Here is a 16,498-nt window from a genome sequence, read left to right as displayed (position 1 = left end):
TAGACACCATCTACAGAAAGAACAGTAAATTTTTTTTGCCAGTGCCCCATCACAAACAGCTATTGATTGTGTGTGTGTGGACAAGTAACTGAGTCTGCAAAATTGACTTCTCAGGGTAAGTATCTTGCATTCTGTACATCCTGTGAAGTCCATGTCCTCCTGAGGTTAATTGGCTCATCATATTCTGTATTCATGTCCCCTGGTTCGTCACTATGCTCAGGATTTTTTGCCCCCACACCTTTCACTTTGTTTTCCCATAATTTATTACAACCAACATTTTTCTAACAGTTTTGGATCTGCATTAATTTTTAAGTCCCTGGAGGAACATTATGTTCCCAAACATTATGTTCTGCACTCTCATGCTCATACCACATCGCAAAGTGCCAGACACCTCCTGGGAGCTCAAAAAAAAAAAAAGAAAGAAAGAAAAGAAAAACTTTGTTTCTTAGGCGATTACTATGGGATGCTCAAAAAATATCTTTCTCAGTGGAGTTACTCTTCCTGTTTATATATCCCCAGTAGCTTAGGTAAAAATATTGGTTAATAGAAAGAACCTGAGTCTTTGGAAAGTTCTGTTAGTCTCTCTTCATCACTGTAAAAGGAGAGGCGAACATCAACTGGTCTCAGAGCAGTGTTGGGGGAAAATGATGAAAAGTGCTAGGAATGAGAAGGCTTTTCATTAAAAGTATGAAATGTTAGGGAGATGATAGTGTCGCTCCTACCAAGCAGGCTTAAGCTCAAGCGGAGCGCACGCCGTCAAGAGACGCTATTCATCAATATCACAAAGAATGGCTGTCCTGCAGGACCCCCTTCTGCTGGCGGGATCTGCTGCAGACAGTCAGAATTTCTTTTCGAATATTCAAAAGATCTGCTATACCCACAATATTTTGCCTTCTCTCAGCTTCGTAGCCCTAAATAGACCACTTCAATGTCTTTCTACATTGCAGATTTGAACCTTCCTCTGAATTCTTCTACGGTTGTTTGAAGCAGAGGAATAGGACCATGGACAGAGGTATAGCCTACCAATCACTGGTGCAGCAGGAAGGCAAACTCTTCCTGCCAAGAATCCCAGGAAGAGGGGTCTTTAAAAAAAAAAAAAAAAAAAAAAAAACACAACTCTCCTTTATGTGGGGGTCATTTTCTCCTTTTCTAGTGTCCCTGTGGTGTGGCACAGTTTCTTCTGGAAACACTGGTGCCCTCCATCGCCTCCATGCTCCTGAAACACAAACAGAATACTCATTCTAGCAGATGCAGCTCTTAAAATATTTTAAAATACTTTAACCATAAATATTTCAAACAGACCGAAAAATATAGAAAATAGTTAATGAGCATACTCAACACATCTTAATATCTGATTTATTTGCTTTTAGGGTTTTTTGTTTGTTTTTGTTTAAAAAAAAAAGTCTTACAAGTAGAGTTGAAACCTATTGTTTAATCCCGATCTCATTCATTTCTCTATTTTTCCTCCTTTCCTCATTTCCCAAAAATAATCACTATCTTGAAGTTCCTATAAATCATTACTGTGCATGTTTTTATACTTTTATATTATATGTACATATTCATAAACCATATATAGCATTGCTTTGTGTTTGTAAACTGTAAAGGAATAGTATCTGTCCATAACTTTCTGCAGTACACTTTTTAGTCATCATGACTTTTTTAGGTTTATTCATGTTGCAACCTGGAGAACTAATTCATTAATTACACCTGTTATATATTATTCCCTTGTTTGAAATACCAAGTTACTTATCCATTTTCCTGCATTATGGATATGTGGGTTGCTTTGAGTTTGGGATTGTTTGCTATTTAAATAACACTGCAATTAGCATTTAAATACCTGTCTCCTGGTGCACACCAAATGAGAGTTCTTCTAGGCCAGAAGTTCTTAACCTTGGTATTATTGACATTTTGGACTACATAACTCTTTGTTATGGGCTGATATTTATCCGCCTCCCTCACCTCTAAACTGAAGGGACCAGTAACACCCCCAATACACAGTGTGACAACCAGAAATGTCTTCAAACATTGCCAAATATTTTCTGGGGGGCAAAATCACCTTTGGTTGAAAACCACTAATCCAGGCAAGAGAACAACTGGTGGGTCTTAGAATTTATATAAGTATATATCACCATCTTGCTTTCTAAGAGTCCTGTTTCTCCTTTTCCTTTTTTTTTTTTTAAGATTTTATTTATTTATTTATATGTCAGGATGAGCACAGGCAGACAGAGTGGCAGGCAGAGGCAGATGGAGAAGCAGGCTCCCGCTGAGCAAGGAGCCCGATGTGGGACTCAATCCCAGGACGCCGGGATCATGACCCGAGCCGAAGGCAGCGGCTCAACCAACTGAGCCACCCAGGCGTCCTCAATTTTTGGCATTTTCAAATTTTAAAATGTTTGCCTATTTATAGTTATGAAATGGTAATTTTTTTATTATTTTATTTTGTCTTCCCTTCATTTCTAGTGAGATTGTACTTCTATTGGCCATTAGGGTTTCTATTCTGTAAATTGCCTGTTCATATCCTTTGTCAGCTTTTCCTTCTAGTTATATCTTTTTTTTTTTTTTTAAGATTTTACTTATTTATTTGGCAGAGAGAGAGAGATCACAAGTAGGCAGAGAGACAGGGGGAAGTAGGCTTCCTGCTGAGCAGAGAGCCTGATGTAGGGCCCAGTCCCAGGACCCTGAGATCATGACCTGAGCCGAAGGCAGAGGCTTAACCCAGTGAGTGACCCAGGCACCCCACTACCTCTGGTTTTAAATTTTGATTTTGGGGCACCTGGGTGGCTCAGTGGGTTAAGCCGCTGCCTTCGGCTCAGGTCATGATCTCAGGGTCCAGGGATCGAGTCCCGCATCGGGCTCTCTGCTCAGCAGGGAGCCTGCTTCCTCCTTTCTCTCTCTGCCTGCCTCTCTGCCTACTTGTGATTTCTCTCTGTCAAATAGATAAATAAAATCTTTGAATTTTGATTTTTTTTTTTTTTTTGGTAGGGCAAAACCCGTGACTTATTCTTTTTAAAATTGCCTTGGGTGTTATGGTTGATTATTTGTCCAAAGGGTATTGTCTCTTTCTCCTTTCTACCTGAACATAAATTGTTTTCAGGTGTACATGAACCCTACCCCACGGGGTGCTTAGTTTAAGCCCATTATAGTAATTAACATTCCATTGGGACTGGTTTGACCATAGGCATGTGTTGCATCTCTTGCCAATGAAACCTACATGGAACTGTGTTAGAGTGGAGATGGGATAGAATAGGGAAGTTTTCTTCTCCTTTAAAAAGATACAAAAGGAGACTTGTCCTTCCTCTCTTTGCACAGAGCTAAAAGAAAACATGATGGTTGAGACAATAACAACCATCTTTCCATTTTGAGAGGACAAGCTGGAGCCTAGCACACTGAGAATGGCAAGGCAAACAGATGAAAAGGTCCCAGATCTCAGTGATGTCATTGTGCTGCTGAATTAGCCAATCTTGAAGTGACCTACCACTGGACATCCCATGATGTGAAATAATAAACCTGTTATTATTTAAGCCACGTTAAGTTGTATATTCTTTCACTTGCAGCCAAAAACATCCCCACCTACTACAGTTAGTTTCAACCTTTTACTGTTCTGAATGAATTAAGTGATCATTGTTCCATTTTATGTAGTCAAGTTGGGATTTTTATTTTTTATTTATTTATTTTAAAAAAGATTTTATTTATTTATTTGACAGACAGAGATCACAAGTAGGCAGAGAGGCAGGCAAAGAGAGAGAGGGGGAAGCAGGCTCCCCATCAAGCAGAGAGCCTGACGTGGGGCTTGATCCCAGGACCCTGGGATCATGACCTGAGTCGAAGGCAGAGGCTTTAACCCACTGAGCCACCCAGGTGCCCCAGGTTGGGATTTTTAAAATTGGGTTTGCATTGAAATTAAACATTGACTTTAGAAGAAATGACATCTTTATTCATTTTAATGAATATTCCAATTCATGAATATGGTCTATGTCTCCACTTACTCAATCTTACTTTGCTCCACAAAAATATTTTATACATGAAAATCAACATTTTATTTATAGCTAAAAGTTCACTTTTGTGTTATATTTATTCCTAGCCAATTCATCACTTATAGCTGTTAAAAATGGTGTCTTTTGTTGCTATTAAGTATTGTACATGATAAATACTGAGATATAGGATTACAACTGAATCTTGTTTGTTGATCTTATACCCTGCTGCCTTGCTGAGTTGTCTTTTTAGTTCTAATATTTTTTCTAATATTTTTTCAGTATAGTGTGTTGGATTTTCTTTACAGACAATCATATTACCCAATTAAAGAGAGATTTTCTTTTCTTTTCCTTTACTGTGATAATAGAGATGCCATAGAGTCAATCATGGAAGACTGTGACCCAATTTCCTGTCATGTGCCCTTCCTTGCCTTCCTGCCTGATCATTCCCTAATGTAAGGCCCATCTTCAGGCAGTGGTGAGCGTTATTTTAGCCTTTTTAACAAGCTGCTTTGTGTGTGGGAGGGTGGAGGTTCTCAGTCTAGCCCCTGTTTTGAAACTACTAGTTTCAAACAGTGAACCTGGTTCTGGTTCCCACCTACTTCCCTTACTTTCAGTCTCCCTAACACTGCAGAAGCCCCGTTCCAGGATCCTCTGCCTCAGACCTGGACCCCAGCAGGCCCATGTCTTCAGTCTCTTGCTTTGCATTCCTGGTTCCTAGAAGAGTTCACATTTTGGTCCAACCGTTTCTTCTCATCCTTCTCTTTTATATTTTGAAGACCATTGCTTTGTGTTTGGAACTGATCAAGTCCCTCAAAGGTTCATGTACAACAACGTTTCCTTGACCAGAAATCACAATTCCGAATGTCTATTTTGTAGGAAGTTACACAACTAGCTTCTGCCCCTGCTGATACCACACATAGTAATTATCATCAAATGCAATTATACTCAGAATTTTCACTATGTTCTTTGGCTCTTCATACTTCATGAATGCTATAATGTCTGTGTTTGTCAACTGAGTGTGGGAAACAGAGGTAAACATTATTTTCAACACCTGAGAAAATAGGGGCTTCTTGTTTAATTGTGACCAAGAATAACTAGATAGAATTACAAGACTGTGAGTTCCTCCAGAGTATGGCTGTGCCTTGTCCATCCTGGAACTCATACAAAATGACCCTCCAATGAAAGTTTTTGAGCTGAGCAAACCAAATCCTGGGCCCATGTTAGCTTTATTCAACCAAATATCTCATGAATTGAGGAGACCTCCAAGAAGGTCCTTAATATCTAGGCAATGGTATGACTTGAAAAGGAAGGAACGGAAGGAGAAGAATAAGAGCAGCAAGAGCTGATTTTAAGCAAAGTGAATAAGAAGCTATTGTCAATGGCATTTCATCTAGAAAGTGATTTTGATTGAGATTTAGATTTTTATACTAATCCCCTTATATAAACTAGCTTAGTATGTAAATATAATCAAAATAGCATTCATTAAAATTGCAAAACTTATTTATTAAAATATGTAAAACAGCCAGCTGCAGCGGTAGAGATTAAGAAGTATAAAAATAAATTATTTTGCCAACAAATATTTATTGAGTTCCTACTATGTGCCAGCATTGGATAGGAAGTTGGAATACAAAGGTAAATAACACAGGTCCTCATGCAGCTAACCATCTAGTTAGGCCAAGTAATGGGCAAATAAATAATCCAAATATAATGGTTTAAGCTTCTTAAGAGTGTCAGTTCAAAGAGCTGTTGGTACAGTCATGTCCACAGTAGCATTATTCACAGTAGCCAAGAGGTAGAAGCAACCCAAGTGTCCATCAACAGATGAAGAGATAAACCAAATGTGGCGTATGTTTAGAGTGGAATATTATTTGGCCTGAAAAAGCAATAAAATCCTGACACAGGGTGTAACATGGATGAGCTCTGAGGATATACGGAGTGTAATAAGCCAGTAACAAAAACACAAATACTAGGGGCACCTGGGTGGCTCAGTTGGTTAAGCATCTGTCTTAGGCTCAGGGCATGATCCCAGGGTCCTAGGATTGAGCCCGGCATTGGGCTCCATGTTCAGCAGGGAGCCTGATTCTCCCTCTTTCCGCTGCGGCTCCCCCGGCTTATTCTCCCTCTCTGTCTCTCATTCTCTCAAGTAAATAAATAAACTCTTTTTAAAAAACAACAACCCACAAATACTATATGATTCTACTTACACAAGATACCTAGAATAATCAAGTTCATAAAAACAGAAAGTAAAATGGTGGTTGCCCAGGCCTTGGGAGGATGGGGGGAGTAAGGAGAGGTTTCTTTTTTCTTTTCTTTTTTTTTTTTTAAAGATTTTGTTTATTTATTTCACAGACAGAGATTACAAGTAGACAGAGAGGCAGACAGAGAGAGGAAGGGAAGCAGGCTCCCCGCTGAGCAGAGAGCCCGACGTAGGGCTCTATCCCAGGACCCTGGGGTCATGACCCGAGCCGAAGGCAGAGGCTTTAACCCACTGAGCCACCCAGGCGCCCTGGGAGAGGTTTCTTTAATGAGCATAGAGTTATGGTTTGGTCAGATGATAAAGTTCTAGAGAATGGATGCACAACAGTGTAAACATACTTAACACTATTAAACTATGCCCTTAAAATTGTTAAGGTGGTAAATATTATGTTATGTGCAATTTACTATAGTTTTTTTAAGAGTCAAAAAAAAAAAGGTGTCAGTTTCATGAGGGGAGGTGCCTGTTCCGTTCATGCTTAAGTTTCTACCATCTAACAGAATGCTTGGTGCATAGTAGGCCCTTGGCAAATATTTGACCTTCCTCTGGCTTCTCCTCCCCATCCAACATCCTACGCAACACAACAAAGGCCAGGTCCTCTGTGAGCCAATTCAGCAAAGAACAGCACTTCTACCCTTAGGACCTAGAAGGGGAAGAATTTCAAATATTTGTGATTTAATTTTTATCCTGGTCACACCAACTATTCTTTACTTCTCAATTAGGCTTATCTGAGCTTTTTTTGGCATTTAAATTTCCTAAAGATAGATACTGTTTCTACTTCCCAGAACAGAGTTGTGATGGACTTTGTTAAGGAAAAAAAAAAAAAAAAGTGGAAGGAAGACTGTGAGGTGAAATCATTATAAGGCCAGTGTACAAATGGGCTCTGGAGGGGCACCTGGTTGGCTCAGTGGGTTAAAGCCTCTGCCTTCGGCCCAGGTCATGATCCCAGGGTCCTGGGATCGAGCCCCACATCCGCTCTCTGATCAGTGGGGAGCCCGCTTCCCTCTCTCTCTCTGCCTGCCTCTCTGCCTACTTGTGACATCTGTCTGTCAAATAAATAAAGAAAATCTTTAAAAAAAAAAAGGGGGGGGGCTCTGGAGCCATGTTTGTGGGGCGCAGGAGGAAGGATGAAGTCATTAGCATATATTTGCAGTTCGACTGCCTGTTCCCTCCCTTCACTGGCTCAGTCTGATTCCAGTTGCTTAGTTTATTCTTTTGTTTGTTTTTTTCCCCTCTGGTCAAAAATAGAAAGACCAAAAAAAAAAAAAAAAAAGTTTCCTTGTACTTATTTCAGCTTTTTTACTTTTTTCCTCATGTCTTTGTTTTCTCATTTGCCATGATCCTTCTTCCTGCCACCTGCTCATTTCTCTGCTTTTCCTACCTTTTCCAATTAGGGCTTTTCCTTGTGTTCTATACATCTGGCTTTGTGCCTGGTATCCATGAAGGGCAGGTAAGTTTGGCATTTAGTTACAGCACAGACATGGAACCTGCCAAGGGCCTGAAGGATTAGCACTGAGGAATTTCCTGTTTCTGGCCCAGGCACTGGACAGTGCTCCCCATCGTTGGTTCTGACTACATCCTGGCCCTGGGCATGCTTGTTGCTAGGCTTCAGAGTAGCACAGAAGTGCATTGCCTAAAGTTGCCAAAGTCTGGAGGAGAAAGGCATCAGGGTATCCTTCTTCTTTCTCCTCAAGCTGGTCTGCTGGGAGGCTATGTGCAGACCAGAGCCAACCCAGGCCTTCTTGGAAACACGGTCAACCATAGAACCAAGCAAGGTTTCCAGGCCTGGAGATTTGATCATGTTCCCCTTTTTTTTTTTTTTTTAAAGATTTTATTTATTTATTTGATAGAGAGAGAGAGAGAGATCACAAGTAGGCAGAGAGAGAGGAGGAAGCAGGCTCCCTGCCAAGCAGAGAGCCAGATGTGGGGCTTGATTCCAGGACCCTGAGATCATGACCTGAACCGAAGGCAGAGGCTTAACCCACTGAGCCACCCAGGCGCCCCGATCATTCATGTTCCTTTTAAAATGTAATATTTACATAGTTCTTACTGTGACAGACACTATTCAAAGTGTCCCTTTTTTTTTTTTTTTTTTTTTAGATTTTATTGATTTATTTGACAGAGAGAGGAGACACAGCCAGAGAGGGAATATAAGCAGAGGGAATGGGAGAGGGAGAAGGAGAAGCAGGCTTCCCACTGAGCAAGGAGCCTGATTTGGGACTCGACTCCAGGACCCTGGGATCATGACCTGAGCCAAAGGCAGATGCTTAACAACTGGGCCACCCGGGGGTCCCCTGGAGTGCTTTTCATTAGTAACTCATGTAACCCTTTAAATATTCATTCACTTAAGCCTTACAACAACCCTTCCAACAATCCAGGAATATTGCCTGGATTTTGCGGAGGAGGAAACTGAGACCCAGAGAGGTTAAGTGATTGCTCAAGGTCCCTAAGCGATCTGAACCCAGAGAGACTGGCTCCTGAATCCATACTTTTAACCAACTTATGGGTATCACACCCTCGCTTTTTGAAAGTATACATGACACCCCTTCACTTTTACAAGAAACCTACGTTAGTACTTGGTTTTCTTAACCAAAAGAAATCCGAAGAGGATTTTTGCTTTTACCAAAAAAAAAAAAAAAAAAAAAAAGGCGAAAAGCAAAAGCAACATGTTCAGCGTTTGCTGTGCACAGAGCCCACATGTGCAGAGACCGGGGCGGGGGGTACCCTGAGCCGCAAGAGTGGCCCTGCCAAGCTCCTTCTCTGAGAACAACACCAAGCATCTTTGCTCCAAATACCCAGATCTTCGAACTGTGTCTGTGAGCATGTGTTTGATCTCGACCGTTAGCATCCGTTAGCAAGAGGTGTTCGAGTTATCAGCCTCAGAGAGGTGTTTTTTTGTTTGCTTTTTTTTTTAGTAAATTGATGGTAATAGCTTCTCTGCTTCAGGCCATTTCAGCTTATGGAAGGGTTTGTAGGCGTGCTCTACTTCCATATAGTGGGGGACACCAACACGACGCTGCCTCTCTGGCATATGTGGTCTCCCAGGATCTCATTTGGAGATCTCAGACCTTATTTTATCAGATATCTTCTCCCAGATATCACACCCTCTGATAGGAGCAGGGCGATGTGTGTATCCCTCTGAAATTTCTGGGTGGCTCTTGGGGTACCTGCCAGCAATCATGTGTTCACAAGCTCCGTCCTGCAGAAGACATAAGAACCAGGCCTTCTCTCTCTCTGGAGATCAGGGTACCAGAGAACAATTTCTACTCATACAAACTTTAAGAAATAAAATTTTAGCATACATTTGATAAAAATAAAATGTCACATTATGCCACACCTTGTATGAAGTGCTGTCCCTCACCCCCATGAGCAATGATGTTACCCTGGGATCTTCCCCCAGTCAGGGCGAGTCGGTAGGGAGCAGTCCCCAACTTCTCCACCCAGACCCTTGGGAACAGCATCATGAATTTTTTAGATGGTTGGCTGGACTTGGGAGCGCAGTTCAGAGCTATAGGACAGATCTTCCGGTGAGAGTAGCAAACGGGTCTGGAGAGGAGCCCGTGACTTTGGCCTCTTTGCCCTGGAAGATTATGCCACGGCCCTGCGTATCCGCAGATCCTCTGACCTTCCCTATCTCCCTCTGGCTGCGCCCCAAATGGCTTTCCTTGGTAAAAGCTGGGTTAGCAGAGAAAAAAGCTTCACAGGAAGTTAGGATGCGTTTGGCTTTCTGCTGTCCACACGAACTCTGACCTATGTTGAAGGACTGGGTCTCCTCATTGGACAGAGAGAGATTTGTCTCTGGACTCTTCATGACCTCTGCCAGCTTCCTGCTCATAAATCCAAGGCCTCTGCCCATTCTCCATCTCCAAATATGTGTTCTGGATCTGCCTCCTATTGAGCCCTAGTTCTAATCTGGCTGGCCCTGGGAGACAGTGAATTCCTGTTAAGAAATTAGCTGACAACATCTGAGTCATGGGCTCTCCTCTGTATAATACATTTGCATCTTAATAGGAATATTCAAAACCAAAAAGTTAAAAAAAATAAAAGACTGAGTATCTCAGGATGAAGTGTCAGGCTCCTTTACACAGAGATCTGGGAGCCGATGTTCTGTAGGTCTCCCCACATTTGTATATGCACCTAGACTGGCCATCAAGTCAATGTCGGGTCCACAGACATCCTCAAATCCAAAACAAAAACTTCACTTTGCAGCAACAGCTGTCTCTCTTTGAGTGTGTTCTTAGGACTCACCAAATCCTAGGACCCACAATAGGGCAGGCTAAAGAGTTCCGTTTACTGGCAATTTGGAGCATAGTCCTTTGTCAAGTGGGGTATTTCCTCTGACATCACTGAATTGCTCGTCAGCTCCAAAATGGGTCTTTGCCAGGAAAACCTGAACTGGAGAGGAGGCTGGGCCTTCGGGGAAGAGAGCCTGTGTCCTGGTGGGCTGGGTGTGTTTGTCCCAGGCATCTCTCAGAGGTGCTGACTCCCTGGGCTAATGCACTTTTGACCCAAGAGGGGAAAAATGGTGTAAACTGTGGAGCTGCCTGGGTGGGACTTTTGAACTGCCAGGATGGTGACAGACCCTGTTCCACCTACACCATCAGAAGCTTCGGTCTTCCTTCCGTGTCCACCCAGCCTGTCACCTCCCACCTCCCCTCCACGATCCCTTCCTCCCTCCTTGTTCTCACGAAGACGGGCCTAGGTGACACCTTCTGCTTCCAAAACCTCCTTTGTGCTCTTCTTTGACTCAATCTTTCCTCCTCTAAGGCCAGAATGTTGGCATCTGTCTCCCATCTTGTGCAGCCTGCCATCCCTGGCTAACCATGGTTTTATAATTGTCTCTGGTTAAAGTTTAAATAGATGGGTTTCAGCCCAAGAGAAGAATGTAAACAAGCCCTTTCTGCAGTCTTGCAGAACTGCTGACTTCCAGTGCTTTTGAATTCTGTGCTAGGAAATTCATTCAGCTCCTCCCTACCCAAGGAACTGAGAGCCGCCACTGGGCTTTCAGAGACGCGAGAGCCACTCTGAAACCATCGAGAGGCTTTTAGATAATCTACACTTTTCTTTTTAACTCAATTAAGCCATCAGGATCCAATTCCCACTCTAGGATGTTCGTCTGGGGTATCAGAGAGAGAACAGTTAAGCAATCTTCACGAGCCAGCCTCTGAAGAAAGGAAGGAAGTGAAAGGAATTGTCATTTCCTGGATGGAATTTTTTTGTGGGGGGCGGAGAGGATTGTATTTGTTGCCCCGGGTTTTTGGGTTGATGAGGCTGTCTTACGAATCGTGAGAATGGGATCGTTCTCAGCCAATGTGGAAGGAAGAAGAGCGGCTCGGGTTTGAGCTAGTGATTCAGGCATAATCCCCTCATTTGCTGTGTTTCCTCCAAAGTAAGCAGGACATTGTTTTGAGTCTTGATTAAAAATATTGATTTTCTATATTTTTCTATTTTGTGTACTTCGTGTGCTTGTGATCTGGTGTCAGGATGAATTCAGCAATAATTCTGGATGTTTTAGTCAAGGATTTGATTGGACCTTTGCCTTCTCTTACTCAAAAACCTTCAGTAATTGTCCCGTTGCAATTTCCGGCTCTTGTTCGGAGCCTTCCATGGACTGGCTCCAACCCGCTTTCACCTTCCACTAGTCCAGCCATGCGCTGACCTCACCGAACTTTCCACCCGGTCCTGGAACACATTCCCTCACTCTGCAGTATCCCAACGCCTGCTGACCCCTCCCCCCACCTCCTCAGAGTCTTCCCCAGATGCTATCTTCCTGTGTTCTGTGAACTTGCCCTGTTCTCCCGGTGCCATCCAACCAACCACTCCTGCCCTCGGTTCTCCAGCAGCCCATGACTGTCGCCGTCCCAGCAGCCCTTATTTCGCTGTTTGTTGGCCAGCCTGTGTCATGGGTCAGCTTCCTGCACTAGCTACTTGCTCCTTGAATAGAAGACAGTTCATTCATCCACCAAACAGCCCTGCCTCATACGTGGCCCATCGTCAGTGATCAAAAATATTCTTTTATTTTTAAACGTCTCCGAAAACTTGATGCCAATATTTTCAAAAGAGCTCTTGAGAGGATCCAAGAGGAGTGAAGAAAGGACTTTGGAGCCAGACAGATCTGAGTTCAAATCTAAGCTCTGTTGAGTATTAGTACCTGGACGGCTTCCTTTCCAAGCCTCGTCGTCTTCGTTGGTAAAATGAAGATAATCAGATTTCCTTTATGAATTTTTATGAGAATTAAGATGAGATCATGCAAGTAATGAACCTAACACAGTTCTATCTTGTCTTTACCATCCCTTGATGTTAAAACATTTTTTTTATATTTTTAATTTTTTTAATTTTTAATATTTTTTTAATTTTTATTATTTTTTTTTAAGTAGGCTCCATGCTGGGCATGGAGCAATGCAGAGCTCGATCCCATAAGCCTGAGATCAAGACCTGAGCTGAGATCAAGAGTGGGATGTTCAGGGGCGCCTGGGTGGCTCAGTGGGTTAAGCCACTGCCTTTGGCTCAGGTCATGATCTCAGGGTCCTGGGATCAAGTCCCGCATCGGGCTCTCTGCTCAGCAGGGAGCCTGCTTCCCCCTCCCTCTCTCCACCTGCCTCTCTGACTACTTGTAATCTCTCTCTGTCAAATAAATAAATAAAATCTTAAAAAAAAAAAAAAAAAAAAAGAGTGGGATGTTCAAATTGTGAGCCACCTGGCCCCCCGATGTCAAAACATTTTAAATGTTGAAACATTTTACTCTGGAACATGGATTGTATTAATCCGTTTATAGATATGTGCCACATCTTCCTGCTAGTAGTACAACCTTCCTAGATACAACAATTTCCTCTCACACTCATGAGTTTTTCAAAGGTTTATATTATAAATAGAGTCAGACTTACCTATTGGTCACCTGAAGAAATCTCACTAATGGGAAGATGATGAGCAGAGCTCTGTTTTCTGTTATTTTCACATGTGGAGTGTCATCCTCACATCACACTGATCTCTTCATGTCCCAGGTTAGCTTTAAAGAGAAAAAGACACACCGATTAGGACACTGTTCTTTTCCCCCTCCACCAAAAGTCAGTTGCTACTTTCTCCCATGGAGGGGAGCAGTGAATTCCATTCATCTATCCAACATTTATTGAATGCCTATCATGTGCCAAGATACTAAGATAAAAGATGAATCAGCTAAGGTCTGTGCCTTTAGAAGTCTGAATCTAATGAGTTTGGGGTAGCAGGCAGATAAGCAATTAAATGAGACCAGGATTGTACAGGGACAGATGAGATGGTCAGCCTGTCAGGAACAGCTTCCGGAAGGGGTTATATGTGAACTGAGTCTTGAAATATCAGTATGTGGCTGTCAACAATGGCAGCAAAACACTTCAGGTGGAGAAACTCCAAGTCCAGCTCCTTCCCCTCTGGTGGCTTCATGGAGCCTGAAGCATCAGGCTCTACCTTCTCTTCCCTGTTATGGTCTTCTCTGCAGCCCAAGCCACTCAAGTCCTTCCTTGGCAGCAGCAGCATTGTTAGTGCTGGTTCCAGTCAGAGAACTGACATGAGAGGCTCTGCTGCTGCTTCTGCTGCCAGGACCAGAAAACAGCTGGAGTTGTTTGAGCTCCCTGGGGGAGGATGGAGGAGCTGAACATGCATGTGCATCCATACCTGGGTCCGTGGGTAGAGTGCGTGTGTGTGGGGGGCGGGGGTTGTTCATCTGGGTGACGGGCTAAATGCTGATCTGCAGGTGTTGCCACAGAAAACAGAAGTGGATATTCAGAAAATGAAGTGACAGCTCAGGATCTCATGGACAAGCCAAAAGACAGCTCCGAGAAGGGGGAGGTGGAAATAACCTCAACCAAAACAGAATGAAACAGAGAAGGAAGTTGCATCAGAAGAGGAAGAATGCCAATGTCATGTTGAAGAGCCACAAATGTCACAAAACAAAAATAAAACGTGGGACTCTTGTTTTATCTAGTCAAATACAATTAACATATTTTCTTCCTCAGAGCATTATTAAAATCACTGAAAATTACTGAAATGAGTGTAGCAAACAGGGAGAACACAGAAAAACACAAACAAAAAATTGATTTTTTTTTTAATGTTACATACATCATACTTTGTTTATTTGGGTTAGTGAGGGATTATAATTTTGTCTTTTACCTCCATATACAAGTTTCTCTTCTCCAGTACTTAAAAAAATATATATTAGGGGCACCTGGGTGGCTCAGTGGGTTAAGCCGCTGCCTTTGGCTCGGGTCATGATCTCAGGGTCCTGGGATCGAGCCCCGCATCAGGCTCTCTACTCCGCAGGAAGCCTGCTTCTCTCTCTCTCTCTCTCCCTCTCTGCCTGCCTCTCTGCCTACTTGTGATCTCTGTCTGTCAAATAAATAAATAAAATCTTTAAAAATATATATATATATATATAAAACAAGTTCTGAGATGGACTTACTGAAGAACACTTAAAAGGTCTCATTATTAGTACAAATTGGGAAATTTTAATAAAATACTCTAATGATAATGAAGTGATTGAAGAGATCAGAACAATAAATATAGATCCCAAGGATGCTGTGTTTCTTTCTTTCTTTCTTTTTTTTTAAAGTTTTTTTACTTGTTTATTTTTAAGTAATCTCTGCCCCCAACGGCCCCCAACGTGAGGCTCAAACTCACAACCCGGAGACCAAGAGTCACATGCTCTTCCAAATCAGCCATCCAGATGTCCCCCCTCCCCTCCAGGGATATCAAGTTTTTCATTTCTGTTCACATATAAATGTTAGTGTCTTTACCAAAAAGGAATAAAAGAGGAGTCTTCCTTTTGATTACATTCTTGTAATCACAAAAATGAAAACTTTAGGGGATCGACTTTAGGTGAGGGGGTTTTATAAAAAGTTAATATAACCCTGGGGTAAGCATGGTATCAAGACTTGTATGAGGCTTTTGACTATTACTTTACAAATATAGTCACAGGAATTGGCTTTCCATCCCCTTCTTAGAATTGAAATGATTAACCAATTTACCCGTTTTACAAATAGCTAAATGTATACTGAGTTTGGAGAAGTGAATTAGAGAAGTTTTGTGCGCTTTAGTTAAAGTGCAAAATGGTAGCTCCCAACTGAATGGATTACTAGTCCATATGCTAGTTTACCAGGTAAGCAGTGAATGGGTTTGGAGTAGACAGAAAGGAGAGGAAATAATTAGGGAGCAGAGAAAGAGAGCAAGTAAGTCTGATGTGCCCTGTTTGCTTATGCTGGGTTTTCAGTAAATAATTGTGGAAGGAAGGAGAAAAGGAAGAAAGGAAAGAAATGAATTGATGAATGGTAAGGACAAAGAATGTGGCATAAATGCCTAATTCAAAATGAAGTTTAAATTTTCCTTCATGACAGCATTATAACAATATTCCCCTACACTATACCTGCCTTGGCAACTTAAAAAGATGTATAATTTTCAGAAGTTGTGAGACCCTTAAAAAAGGAAACATATAAAAATTAGATTTGGAGGAAATGGAAATCTATGCAAATTTAAATATTTAGATTTTTCTGAAGATATTTTTAAAAGTCTAAATTCAGTGTTACATTAAGAACCTTATAAAGGATTGAAATTGTTTTTTTATTTTTAAAACAAATTACTGATGGGGCTATACGCTGACATTAAATGTCATTTGGCTTTGGCCAACTGAGGAGAAAACAGCAAAAAGTTAGAAAGAAAAGATACCATAAACATCATAGTAAAAGCAAATGAAACTAGAAAATTGTATTTTTCTTTTCCCTAGACCCACTGCTTTTTATAAGGAATTTGTTTTTCAGAAGGTAATTTAAGTGTTTCGGGGAGAGGGAGAAAAAGTAAACCAAATGAATGGACTGTAACCTTTTTCCAAGAGCCTACCTTTTTGCCTGATAAGTGGATGTCCCCATTTTTGCCAGTTTCCCTGCTCTCTGGGCTCCCCCATCTCCAGAGACCCTCCATCTGGACATAGTTCCTGACTCAGCGCTTGGTGGGGATGCTGAGTTCCAATCCAGAGGAATCTAATAAACCCCCTACCTCAGCTCCTGTTCTGGGAAGCCTGTCCTTTCTGATGGTGTTCCCACGGGATGGGAGAGAGAAAAGAGGATGCACGGGTGAACTTAGGGATGCTGAGTTCTGTTTTACATTTTAAATCTGTAGATCTTTCCTTTAACAAGTGGCAGGCCACTCTTAATTCCTGCCCCTCTGTACCGATGAACTTAGCATTGCTTCTTCCCTTGGTGATCCAAGGAACTTTTTTCTCTTTGCCCAAAATACCTCTCTCTCCCAA

General features: G+C 42.0%; 1 long non-coding RNA gene across 1 annotated transcript in view; it reads left to right on the top strand.

Annotated features, from left to right (window-relative positions):
* LOC132015702 (uncharacterized) overlaps positions 1-14,581 on the top strand; it is a 29,573-nt gene extending 14,992 nt beyond the window's left edge. Inside the window, exon 3 of the long non-coding RNA XR_009403748.1 lies at positions 13,955-14,581. This is a non-coding gene — a long non-coding RNA (uncharacterized LOC132015702). The remainder of the gene's footprint in view (positions 1-13,954) is intronic.
* The last annotated feature ends 1,917 nt before the right edge of the window (positions 14,582-16,498 follow it).

This window comes from Mustela nigripes, chromosome 4 (genome assembly GCF_022355385.1).
Source record: "Mustela nigripes isolate SB6536 chromosome 4, MUSNIG.SB6536, whole genome shotgun sequence".
NCBI classification, from domain to species: domain Eukaryota; kingdom Metazoa; phylum Chordata; class Mammalia; order Carnivora; family Mustelidae; genus Mustela; species Mustela nigripes.
Note: the sequence above shows the minus strand (reverse complement) of the source record. Positions and strands in the feature narration are given on the sequence as shown.